Source organism: Echinops telfairi, unplaced genomic scaffold (genome assembly GCF_000313985.2).
Source record: "Echinops telfairi isolate 266 unplaced genomic scaffold, ASM31398v2 ScPeMD7_7475;HRSCAF=8513, whole genome shotgun sequence".
In the NCBI taxonomy this organism is placed as follows: Eukaryota; Metazoa; Chordata; class Mammalia; order Afrosoricida; family Tenrecidae; genus Echinops; species Echinops telfairi.
In genome coordinates this window covers 18,927,165-18,941,401 of record NW_022111379.1, presented here as the reverse complement: position 1 = coordinate 18,941,401, position 14,237 = coordinate 18,927,165, and positions in this window count along the sequence as shown.

The following is a 14,237-nucleotide window of genomic DNA, read 5'->3' as shown; positions in this document are numbered from 1 at the left end:
TGCCCGTGTGGATGGTCCTCACCATTACCCTGAGGTCACAGAGGAAGATGCAAAAATGTACATTGCAAGAGTGCACCAGTATTTTTCTGCAGCAAATATGCAAAGTTCATCTTTGTATCACAAAAGAAAAAAATTGTTTTGTTCAATTTCACACTAAAATTATAAACAAATAAATTTTGTATTCTATTTTATACATAAAATAAGTTTTCAGTTTGTTTTTTATTTAATAATAAAATAAGATGAAAAATACTATAGAAATGAAGGTGCTTTTTTTATTCTTGTATTATAAATCCATGGACAAATGTGACAATTTGGTTACATTTAAAAATCATTGCAAATTTTATATTTTTAAAATATATTTTGGTTGTTATATATATTGATAACTATGAAAGTAAAGAATAAAAACAAAAAATTTTTCCCTGAAATTAAAAATTCAGGCATTATAGGGTTAAGGTGTTTCACAGGTTGGTCATGTTCTTTAAGGAAACATACTACTATGTATTTAGGATGAAGCATACTATTCCATTGGATGCATGTGCCAGAGTTTGTTTATTCATTCCTCTATAGCCAGGTTTTTAAAAAATTACTTCCATCTTTTTGCTATCATAGAAATTGCTGCAATAAACACACGTGTGCCGTGTGTTTGTGTTTTATCCTTTATTTCTTTAGAGTGTGTGCAAATAGAACGATCGAAGGATCATAAGGTATCTGTGTTTGCATTTGCTTGAGGAAGTCCCATACTGATTTCCATGTGGTTGTGTAATGCTGCAGTCCTATCAGCAGTGTATGTGCATTCGAATCTCTCCACATCCTCTCCAACATTTATTGTTTTGCTTTGTTGTTGTTTTTTTAATTTTGCTAAGCGTGTCAGTCTGAGATGGTATCTCATTGTTTTAATTTGTGTTTATCTAAGTGCTAATGAATGTGAACATTTTTTCATATGATTATTGGCTACCTGGATACCATCATTAATAAATTATCTATTAGTGTCTGGCACCCATTTTTAATTGAGTTATTTACACTTTTCTTATTAAATTGTTATAGTTTCCTATAGGTTTTCAAAATTTGCTCTATTTCTGATATATCATTGCTGAATATTTTTCCTAAACTGTGGGTTCTTTTTTAAACTCTTTCAATGAATCTTTCAATGTCCATAATGTAGTTTTAGAAGACCCCAGCCCTCCATTTTGTCTTCTCTGGTACGGGCATTTTTCAATATGTTCGGTAGTGTTTTTATACCTTGTTTTAGAACCTGTAAGTTTGTTTCTGTCTTTTCCATTGATGGTCTTTATGGTTCTAGGATTTACTTTTAGGTCGCGAAACCATCTTCGATTCGTTTTCGTACATGGTGTGCGATGTGGGTCCTGCTCCATTCTTTTGCAGGTAGAGATCCAGTTTTTCCAGCACCATTTATTGAAAAGGTGGGTCTTCCCCATTCATGTGTTTTAGTCCTCCATCAAAGATCGGGTGTCTGGAGGTAGTTGGTTGTATCTCTGGGGTCTCGATTCAAACCCATTGGTCTTCAGGTCTGTCACTGGATGTTATGAAACTGTGGCTAGGACTATAAATCTTTACAGGAGCAGATTGCCTCCTCTTTCTCCCAAGGTGGCTTGTGGATTTGAACCACTGACCTTGTGGTTAGCAGCCCAATATTTACCCAGCATTGCCACCAGCGCTCCTTACCAGGTAAGACTCCAACCAAACCAAACCCACTGACATCAAGCCCATGCTGACTCACAGTGATCCTGTAGGGCAGGGTGGAGCTGCCGCTGTGAGTTTCCAAGACTGTCCCTCTTGACGGGCGTAGAAAAGCTTTCTCCTGCACAGCAGTCAGTGATTTCGAATTGCGGCCCTTGCGGTCACCACGACACCACCCTGGCAAGTCCCTAAAATTACGTATGACTGTTAGATCGCCTCGTTGCTGAGAGAGACTAACTCCCTGCTTCGTAATACATCCCTTCTAGGAATTCTAGGGGACTGAGAAAAACAAGAGGCTGGGGACAAAGAACCAGTTCCAACCAGATCAACCAGCTCACGCATGACCAGATCAGGCCAACTTGCCCTTTGGATGAACGACTGCCAACATGAGGGACTGGGGCCGATCCTGCCGTGTGGTGCACCCGGCAGACACCTGAAGCTCACAGAAGGATGGCCCTGGAACAGCCCGCTCACGTCATCCAATCCGTTTCAAACTCCTTTCCCTGCTTGAGATTCTTCCTCAAGTTTCCTTCCACACAAACCCTTACACCTGTGGCTTGGAGCGCACTCTTAGGGATGGAAGCCTCAATTTGTGTCTTTGGTTGGCCAACCACATAGGGCTTGCTTTTCCACGTTGACCCATTCTTCTCTGTGAGCCACGCTGAGTGAGACCTGACAGACTGCAGAAACACAACCCTCTAGGACTCAGTGGTGCCCAACCTTCCTCACGCCACGACCCTTTCATACAGTTCCTCAGGTGGTGACCCCCAACCACAACATTATTTTCATGGCTACTTCATCACTGTCGTTTTGCTACTGTGATGAATCGTCATGTAAATACATCTGATATGCAGGATGTATGTTCATTGTTTCAAATTGAACATAATTAAAGCATAGTGATTAATCACAAAACACAATTATATATTGTGAAATATTTGTGTTTTCCGATATTCTTAGGCGACCCCTGTGAAAGGGTGGTTCAACCCCCAAAGGGGTCGAGACCCACAGGATGAGAACCGCAGCTCTAGGTGGAGGGTCCGGAGGACGGTACCAGTCCAGGTGCAGAAAGGCTGGCACCTAAAAGTGTCAGTGGATCACTTGAGTGCAATTGGGCGGGAGCTCAGTGTCTCCCTCGCCGTGGGAGGTGAGCGAGAGGAAAAGTCTGAATTCTCCACCAGCCTCCTCCTGGCACTCAGAGAGCTGTCAGAAGCCTGTGGGTGCAGTGCCCTCGCCTTCAAATGGGACATGACTTCCCTTTTCTCTTAGGAGTTCTTCATTTGGCTCACCGTGCGCTGCAGGCACCAGTTTCTGCTCGCCCACAATGCCCCCTCGGCGCCCTGCCTCCGACCTTCTTCCTGCTGATAGGTCTGTTCCCTCTGCTCTCTGACACTCAGCATCCCCTGTCTCCTGGGATGACTGTCCATCCCAGCCCCACGGAGTCAAAGATCCCTGCGGGAGTGTTCACAGAGTCACACAGTGGTCCTTCATACCCACTGTGTTAGACAGGGTTCTCTAGAGAGATAAAACCAGATTGCTGATAATTTAATATATTCATTTATAAAGATAATTAGATATATAACAAGAAATGAACTGTTACATCATATACAGATAAATATATAATACAAGAAAGAAACAGTTAAATTATAAAGCACTACAAATGGCTCAATTCAACTCACTGCCGTGAGAGAGTTGTGAGAGACTAGCAGTCCTTCAAGTCCAGTCTGCTGCCAGATCTTCCTCTATTTATAGAGAGAGCTAGGCTATGTCAGCACAGCAGCCAATCAGAAGGCAGGTCACCAACTGCCAGCCAGGTCACCAACTGCCAGTCCCCAGCTCCAGCGATCTCTTAAAGGGACCTCAACTTACAGTGACACAGTCCACAGGCTAGGCGTCCCACAGGTAGTGTAGCCTCTAAATTGAGGCACAGAACAAGCAAGGTAGCTGCACACTGTTCCGATGATCAAAGAGCGAGAGACAAGAGAGGTGAGACTCATCAAGCCATTTATCTCTCTGCCCTTCAGTTAATCCCACTTGTGTTTATCGGCCAGGCTGGCACAATAAACTATCTCACCAACTATCACAAGGTTCCTTTTTATTTCCTTAGTTTTTGATTCTTCCCTCCAGTGAGCGCTGGAACCAAGCGGTTGAGGGCTCTTCTCCTTAGTCCACCTCCTAGCAGTGCCCCTGCCATGGAGTGGGTGCCCCTTAATATTTGCAATGGGGAAAAAAATCAGACAACCCAAAGGCCCCTCAACAAGGAATAGATAAACACAGTGTGGTACACACACACACACAGTAGAATATCACTCAGCTGGGGCGAAAAATGAAACCCTGCTGTAGCTCATGGATGAACCCTGAAAACAGAATGCTGAGCGAAAGAAGTCAGTGGCAAAAGGACAACTACTGCATGGTCTCAGATGAAATACACAAATCTGTGCCCACCCAAACCCCAAAGCCATTGCCAACGAGTTGATTGTGACTCGTAGCAGCCCTCATAGGACACAACAGAGCTGCCCACAGGGTTCCCATGGCTCTGAGTGTTTATGGAAGCAGATGACCCCAGGTTTCCCTCACCGAGTCACCGATGGGCTCCAGCCTCCAAACTTTGCAGTATCTTACCCACTGTGCTACCAAGAATTCTGGTAAGCAACTACTGTATATAGATGCCAGAAGTTATTAATGGTGGCCAGGGAAGGGGGCAAGGAAAATACTTTGCCCAAGGAACACTGAGTTTATATTGATGGAGGTGGAATAACTTGGAAAGAGAAAGGAGAGAAACTCCAGATTTAGTCTACTGAGACCCATCCGAGAATTAACAAGCTGCTCTAAGCAGCCCGGGAAGTCAGCTTGCTATGGAAACAGCGATTCCCCTCTAAGGAGACTGACATGAAAACCACACGAATGAACTCACGCCTTTTCCCACCCAAAGTCAAGTTGAAGCAACTCTCTCAGGATTAGAAATAAGTCTAGCCGGCTTTGTGTGTGTGACGCCACTCGTTTTGTTCTTCCATGGCCATAATTTCACAGCTCCTGTTTACTAAGAAAGCGGGAGTGGGGGGAGTGGGAGAGAAATGAAGAGCTAGAGGGGAGGGCAGTGGTCAGGGCAGGTAAGGGATGCCCACCAAAGCCGGCAATTTACAGCTGGGGGGAAACTCCTAGCCGGGGGAGGCTGGAATCAGGGACTCAGCTTGGGGAGCCTGAAAACAAGCTGCAATACAAAGCGGCTGAAGTCTTCACTTCGAGAAGCTTCCGTTCTGCACAGGAAAAATAGGGAGGGGGAGTAGCTGCGGAATATAATCCAGGTCACTAAACTGTCCGGTGGGAATGGAAGGGTTGCCACATGTTTTATTACGCCTTTTTTCACCGTGATGTCAACAAAGGGTGGAGATTCATGAAAATAATTGAATTAAGTGAAAGACTACATTGGAGAAGGCAAAAAGGAGACCGAATGAAACAGATAAATGAATCTGGAGTTCTTTCACAGGAAGCCTGGGGCTTTTTAAAATATGAGTTTGATTCAAACACATAGGAAGAGAGGAAAGAATTCTTATGTCTCAACGGGTCTCCTCCTTCTGTGCTACAGCTCCCAGAGTGAAAACTGCTGGTGCTTTGCTGGCTAATGACTCCCGGGTTCCAGTAGATTACGTTTTTCACATCTAACACAATGAGGGCTCAGATAATGAGAAAACACCTCCTAGACTAGAAGCAATGTCCAAAAGCCCATTTACTCAGCACTTTTCCCCTGCACAACGTGCTTGCAAGAGGCTTGCGTTTTCCCAGCGTCCTTTGAAGACCTGGCCCTACCTTGCTCCCTTTTCATTTGCCCCTCCACATTCCACCTGACAATTCTTCTCTGAGGGTTTTACCCCAAGAGTTGATAAGTTGTTTGATATTCCACAGAAGGCCTTGCAAGTTGGGAATGAGAAGACAGGCTCTCTCTTCTCATGCGCTCAGGCATGGCTCAGGCGTGGCCTCCTCGAGAGACCCTGGAGATAGGGTCATGGTGGTGGTAGTAAACCTGGGAGAACCGAGTCAGGGGCCCGCGTTTTTTCTGATGTACTGCTGCCATCCATACGGCTGTCACTGGTTTGTAAGGAATCGTTTATTTTATCAGAAATTGACATTAATATAACTTGCAAAAGAACAAGTACCACACGAGTCCACTGAGGTAAGTTCAGACAACAGAACTGGCCGAGGGGAAATTGCACACATCGCACAGTTCCCGGGCTGAGGACCAGATAGTCTGGCAAGAGCCAGACCGAACCCAATGATGCATATGTCATTAAAAAAAAGTCTTCAATCTTACCATAGTGAATGATGGGGGGAGTGCGGAGTGGAGACCCAAAGCCCATGAGTAGGCCACTGGAGATCCCCTTGCAGAGGGGTCTCGGGGAGGAGATGAGCCAGTCAGGGTGCCATGTAACAATGATGAGAAATACAACTTTCCTCTAGTTCCTAAAGGTTTCCTCCCCGCTCCCACTACCATGACTCGAATTCGATCTTGCAAGTCTGGCTAGACCAGAGGAGGTACACTGGTACAGATAGGAACTGAAAATACAGGGAATCCAGGACGGATGAGCCCTATAGGACCAGGGGTGTGAGTGGCAAAACAGGGAGGGTAAAGGGAGAATGGGTAGGAAAGAGGGAACCGATTACATGGAACTGTGTGTGACCTCCTCCCTGGGGGACAGACAACCGAAAAGTGGATGAAGGGAGACGTCGGACAGGGCAAGATATGACAAAATACCCATTTATAAACTATCAAGGGCTCATGAGGGAGGGGGGAGTGGGGAGGGAGGGGAAAAATGAGGACCTAATGTCGGGGGTTTAAATGGAGAGAAAATGTTTTGAGAAACGATGTACAGATGCGCTTTACACAATTGATGTGTGTATGGATTGGGATAACAGTTGTATGAGCCCCTAATAAAATGTTAAAAAAAAAAAAAAGTCTTCAGTGTGGATTACAACTCAACATAAAGAAAACCAAAAGCCTCACAACTGGACTGATAGGTAACAACATGAGAAATGGAGAAACGATTAAAGTTGGCCAGGATTTCCTCTTGCTTGCATCCAAATCAATGCTCGGGGAAACAGCAGTCAAGAGATCAACTGACTCATTGCATTGGGTAAATCTGTTTCACAAGACCACTTTAACATACTGAAAAGCAAGGATGTTACTTTGAGGATAAGGTGTGCCTGACCCAAGCCATGGCATTTCCAATCGCCTCATAGGCATGTGAAAATTGGACACTGGATAAGGAAGAATAAATGCTTGGGAATTATGGTGCTGATGAAGAATACTGAAAGTACCATGAACTGCTAAAAGAACCAAAAAGTCTGTCTTGGAAGAAGTACAGCCAGAATGCTCCTTAGAGGCAAAGGTGGTGAGACTTCCTCTCATGTGCTTGGGACATGGTGTCAGGAGAGACAAATCCCTGGAGACGGACAGCTCCTTCCTGGTAATGTAGAGGCACCGCAGAAAGAGGAAGGACTGACACAATGGCTGAACGATGGGCTCAAACGTAAGAACAATTGTGAGGATGACACAAGACCAGGCAATATTTGGTTCTGTTTTACATAACATCTCTGTGAATTAGAATGAATTCGATGGCACCTAACAATAGTAATATCTGGATTCACTCCTGGGTAACTGAGGTAGTTAGTTTATGGTGCCAACCTGGCCAATAAACACATGTGGGATTAATTGAAGGGCAGAGAGATAAATGGCTCGGTGAGCCTCGTCTTTCTTGTTTCTTACTCTTTGATCATCGGACCAGTGTGTGGCTGCCTTGCTTATTCTTTGCCTCAATTTGCAAGCTATACTACCTGTGGGACACCTAACCCTTGGAATCTATCACTGTAATTTGAGGTTTCTTCAAGACCTGCTTCGCCACACCATTGAAATTTACATCTAGCAGATTAGTAGTGAAAGATTTGTTTTCAAGGTCACTAATTCAATTTTCCATTAATTCACTTCTACTTTTATGTCCTTTCAATGCATGATCTATTTCTGAATTAGTATCAGTCCTCTGGGTTCATATTTGTTGTTTTTGTATCATTTCTTATTTTTCATTGATTTTGTCAGTTTGTTCTTGTAGAGCTTTTCTGAATTCTCCTAAATATTTTTTCCGTTTTTCCTTTTCTTTTTCTGTTTTCCTTGATTTAGTCTACAGCTTTCTGGAGATTTCTTTTAAGCCACTGGAAGTATCTAAATATCATTATTTTGAATTTCTCATCAAAGACAATGCCATTTGTCCCTCAGAAAGGTCTTTTGGCTCTCTACTTTGGTCACTTGTTTGAACCACTCATCTTGGTTTTCCATGTGAACTAAAATTATATTTGTGGTGTTGTATTTTTATAATTTAATTGGGTCTTTTGTGTTAATGTATACTTAGGCACTCACTACCTATTCCTCGATGTATATGCATGCAGGGAATGTGTGTGTGTGTGTGTGTGTGTACGTGCAAGTTTGCTTGTCATTCATGTAGCACAGTTGAAGGCAGTTTTACCTGAATTTGGCCACTGTTTATCATTGATCATACGGTATAGAAATGGATAGTGGCCTTTGCTCGGTAAGTGGACCCTCAGGAAGTACACGTGTGGCTTGTCCTTGTGGGCACAGTTGTTTTCTGGCTACCTACCCACAGTGTGGGTGTTTGTGCTGTCCGTGGTGAGGGGAGCCAATCATAGGTCATGGTCACAATTGAATACTGCTGGCAAAAAGGTAAAAGTTCCTGCATTGTCAGTCCACCTGGCAACTCACCCATCTGTCTGTCTCTTCGCTTGTGATTTGTTCAGTTCCTTCAACCAGGTACTGAGATGATAAATAAGCCCAGTTAACTGCTCCACACTTGCACTCAACTCAGTTTTCTGCCATTGCATTCGATCCACTTCTCTATCCTTACCTCTGAAGCTCTGGGCTCCAGGCTTACTGCCCATATCTATTTCATGTCATCTCTGTGTTTTTGTTGTAGAGCATGTGGGTAGCATGTCTACCTCGTCCATCTTTTGCTGCAAATCCAACCCATGGTCTTTTCAGTCCTGCCATATGCATGTGAAAGCTGGATAGTGAATAACGAAGATTGAATAAAAGTTGTTGAATTTGAATGATGCTATCGGTAAAGACTGTTGAACTGTCAGAAGAATGATCAAATTTGTCTTGGAAAAAACACATGCAGAATGCGCCTTGGGAGAGAGGATGGTGAGACTTCATCTGACATACTTTGGACATGTTATCGAGAAGGGGCAGCCCCTGGAGAAGAAGGGCAGGTTTGGTTGAGTAGAAGATTGGAAAATAGAGGAAGCTCCTCAGGAGTTGGATTGTTGGCACAGTGGTCACAACAATGGACTGACGCACAATCTGGTGGATGGTGCAGCACTGGGGAACATTTCATCCTGTTGTGCACACGATCGTCAAGAATCAGAACTGGCTCACTGTCACCTAACAACAACAACAACAACAACAACAACAGGCTTCTAAGGAGCCCCTGACACCAGTCCAGGAGAGTCTGCATCGAAACAGAATTTTCTTCACTCTAAAACAGTATTTCTTAAAGGAAAGGTTTTGATGACATCATCATTTGGGCCATAGGGCTGAGCATCTTGCTGTTCCAATTTCTGGAGACAATCACAGCTCTGACGCGAGGAAGGGGACACATGTTGATGGATCTGTTGTTAGGGGCTGTCCAGTTGGTTTTGATTCGTAGCAACTCTCACCCAACAGAACAAGACGGTGCCCAGCCCTCTGCCATCCTCACAATTGTTTCTGTGTGTAAGTCCATTGTTGCATCCACTGGTCAATTCAACTCATCCAGGGTCTGCTACTTTTACACTGACCCTCTGCTTTACCCGGTGTAAATTTAATTTAATATCTGGATTCACTCCTGGGTAACTGAGGTAGTTAGTTTGTTGTGCCAACCTGGCCAATAAACACATGTGGGATTAATTGAAGGGCAGAGAGATAAATGGCTTGGTGAGCCTTGCCTTTTTTGTCTCTTGCTCCTTTGATCATCGGACCAGTGTGTGGCTGCCTTGCTTGTTCTTTGCCTCAATTTGCAAGCTATAAAAGACATTAAATTTCAGGTACTGGTCTCACCTAATAATCTGGCCAAATGATGTGAAATGAGGTCTCATCTAGGTTTAAGGAGCTTTATGGATGAACTCCTTCTAAGACAGATTTGTTTGTTCTTCGGTTAGTCCACAATATATGCAAATACCTCATCAACATCACAATCCACAAGCATCGATTCTTCTTCCATCACCCTTATTCTTGGTCCAGCGTTTGCATATATATGCATCAATTGAAAATACCCTGGGGTACCTGGCTTGAGCAAGAATCAATAGGTGGCAAGGAGGGAAAGGCCAAGGGTCCACTAACCAAGGATCTACTTCACTGAAAAGCTAAACTAACATCTCTGCATTTGTGTCCTAAAGCTGCTGGAACCAAGTGGTCAAGGGGCCTGAGGCCTCTGCAGGATGAGTCTCCTAACCAGATGGAGAGGTGATAAATGAGCCCACCTGACTCCCGCATACTTGCACTCAACTCAGTTTTCTGCTTTTACTCACAAAGCAAATGAGTGGCAAAACTGGTCCCAGCGCTCCCTTTGTCTTTCTTTTACTGCTCTGCACAAGTTATTGCTAAGTGTTTTCAGACTCTGACCCCGTCAGGTCCACCTTGACTGATCCAATAGCCCAAGTCCAGCTGTCCTAAGTGTCAGTGTCAAGCTACCAGAGATTCACCAGGGAAGTCTGCTGGACATTCAACTTCTTCCACCCACCTCCCCGATCTCAGACATTCTGCAGGTCTGGGCTGGGACTCCAGTCTCTATATATTGTATCCTAGTCCCAGGGAACAGGCATGCAGGAGGCCCCTGGACCACATGGAGGTAGATGATAGTCCACTTCAGGTCCAGCAGTCGAGTGTAGGTGTTGGTTGATGGAGATTGCAAGTGTGCTGCAGGGTGTAAGTACCTCTGGCAGCCGCACTGGAACTTAGAGACGTCCTGATCTGAATTCCAACTGCCCTTCAACTTCATTCCCACGCCACTCCCCCCCACCACCACCCTCAAAATAAAGATGTTTTTTAATGAGTCAGAACCTCCTAATAGTAGTGCCTGACACTGGAGCCAGCTACTGTCGCATTAACTCTGACTCATGGTGACCTGTGTATGTCAGAGCATTTATAATGGCTGAGCACCAGGCCTTTGTTTGGGGGACTCTCTAGGTGGACAAACCTCCAGCCTTTCCAGTAGTAGCCAGCGACATTAACGATCTGTACCACCCCTAAGCTCCGTATGCAGAGTAGATTATAGAAACGTTTTTCTTTTTCTTTCTTTGTATAGAGAGAAGCAAGGAGAGCGGCCAGGCAGGGTGACCACATTCACATGCTGAGCTATGGAGAAGACCTATCCAGAAGGAGCACTCCTCCCCCATCAGCCCTACTGGCTTGTGTAATACCAGGAAAGGAGCCCCAGCCACTCTTTCCACCTAAGTCCCCCACCTAACTTCACCAAGCAACCTCTTTAGACACTGTCCACACCCCGACCATCCTCCTGCAGCCTCCCCACCCACAAGACTCATCTCTGGGCTAAGAGCAAAGGAAATGGTTTGCACCCGTTTCCCTCTCCGTTCTTGGAGTGTGGTGCTGGATGCCATGATCCACTGATCCCCTGTCGGCATGGGAGTTTTAAGGAAACGTCTAATGAACAAATATTTTGGTTATGCAGATGTTCCCCAACCTACATCCAAGTTAATCATATGAAAGATGGCCTGCTTATAATAATCACTTCCACTCCTCCACTCTCCAGGGCCACCTTCCAATACTTTCTCCCCTTGGGCTCAGCCCCCTTTTAAAATTTTCCCAGCAGAAACAAATGTTCCAACTCTCTAAATATATCAGTTCAATATTCTTAGATCTCTGAGTCATTCCAATAAGGAGAGATTAGCGGTGGCAACCCCAGAGTATCTCTCTCCTTCTGCCCTCCTCCTCCTCTGCTTTTGTCTTTGCTCTTGGTTTCGACAGCCTGGTGTTTTTCGATTGGAAAAGTTGCGGACCTTTCTGTTTTCCCAATTTTGCAAGGATATGTAGGAACCAAACAAGGGGGAGCTAGCCGTCATGAGACCACAGAGTACAAGATACCCGGGGGTGGGGTGGGAGCACGTGGGGATGAAAGAGAAGACCTGAGGCATCTGAAAGAAGTAGATCTGTTGATTGTCTTACCTTAGTTGAAATCTAAATCTCTAACTTGGATTGATTTCAAGCAGGGAATTTTTACACATTCAGAATGTTATACCGCTTGTGCTTAGGTTCCATTGTTATTAGAAGAGACTGGACAACAATGGGTTAAATACATAAAGGTTCATTATCTCCTATAAAATATATCTATAAATAGACAGTCTTCTGTTACCTAAATTCATTTCGCCTTCTTCCTCCACACTGCGGCCTCAACTCTCGAAGCCACTCTTGATTCCAGATGGCAACTAGAGCCAAGGCATCCCACCTGCATTCTAGGAAGCCTGACCAAGGAAGAACGAGGGAGAGGGCAGAAGGCCATCCCTGTGTGAAACTGCAGAGGTTCCTGGTGAGATCACATATTTCCTCCAGGCAGTCTTCCGGGAAATTCCACAGATTTGCTAGATCTTAAGAATCCAGGAACCTACCTACAAGAGACTGGAAAATGTGGTCGTTTAACCGGGTGCGTTGACACCACACATGAATTAGGTGCTCTTTTGCTGAAGGTGGTGAAGAATGGATTTAGTTGGGAACTGGCACTCTTAGTAAGAAGCCAAACCCAACTTTCACTGAACACTTTAATGGAGAAAGGAAAGTGGTGAATAACAATGGGGAACCCAAAGAGGATGATGGATCCAAGAATGCCTACTAAGGGACAATTCCGCTGAAGACTCATTTGGGAAATCACTGTGCCAGAAAATGCTCGTGTACATACAAGGGGGCTTGAAATAGTTTGTGGGGGAAAAGAACCATGGCCTCTTAGTCCCATTTTTCCATGAACATTTTAAAGCCCTCTCAGATAGTTATTGATATAAATGTAATGCAAAATCCATGCTCATTGATCAATCCCAGGTACCTGAAACAGTGTTTGGCACACAGTAAGTGCTCAGCAAATATTTTAATGGAAATATCTGTTGGATCATATATAATATTAAATTAAATTAATTTTAATGAACCATTTTAGTAAAATACAAATTTGTTGTATGTGTATATGTTTAGATAGATAGGTAGGTAGGTGGATAGACTAATAAACAGATAGATGGATAGTTTGCTACAGTCAGTATAATCATTTAAATGATTGCCAGGAGTAATCCTTTTAGATAATAGGATATGATTTGAGTAATTTTTATTTTAGTCTTTTTTATTTTTCTGATTTTTTTTAATTGCTCTAATTATGCATTACTTATACTGTCTTTAAAATGTTATTGGTGGGGGGGAGCTGATACCAAGGGCTCAAACAGAATGTAAATGTTTAGAAAATGATGATGGCAACATCTGTACAAATAGGCTTGATACAATTGATGTATGGAATATTATAAGAGCTGTAAGAGCCCCCAATGAAATGATATTCGTTAAAATGTCATTCCAAACCCTTTGGGGACAAATCAACACATATATAGTCTTACCTACAGAACAACAACAACAAAACAGTATGTTGGATTTTAAAATAAGAAAGAGTTGAAATAGATATTTATAATCACATCTTACAGAAGAATGATTCATCACTGGAAAAGAAGACTTCATGGAGATGTTTAGACAAAAAACTCACAGTTCTCTGGAAGGAGGATTAGGAGACAAAGAATGGACCCCATGACCTCAACGCAGTGCTCCACCCCGCCCTGGGCATCTGGCTTTCCTTTCCAAGTTCTTATAAACAGACAGGCATCAGTGGCTTCATTGATCCTTAAGCATCACGGTGGCACAAAGAATACAAAATGCATTATTCACAAAGAGAGATGTGAGAATGAAGCCCAGTGAGGGAACATACGACCCTGACTCCACACCAATGTGCCCTCTTTGTCCTCTGCAGAGACAGCCAATGCCCCTCGGTGTGGCCGTGTGGGACACCAGAAGTTCACCATGAAATTAGCTTCATCGAGTCAACATTTACTTACATTAACTATCTCACACTCATTATGGAAATACCTACCTTTGAATTTTCAGACGTAATTTATTCCGTGCACTCAGATCATGTGCAGTGAGGGGCTCAGAGAACAGAGGAAATGAACTCTCCATTCTTCTTTCGTCCAGACCCACTGCACTCACATAGCTCCTGACAACATTTACCATTTCCACATTTGCATCGAGGTCAGTTCTTCTGGGGAGATAGCCCTCTCTTCCAGTTCATTCAACATACCCATCCTTCTGATCCATTACCACAGTACCAGCCTCTTACGCACTGATTCCCCTAACTTCTACAATCCCCACCATGGACTCCCTTCTTGGACCTTCAGGAATCAACACCAGATGATCAGTTTTTAACTGCATTTGCTGTGTCATAATCCTTACTGTTTCATAATTACAAGGT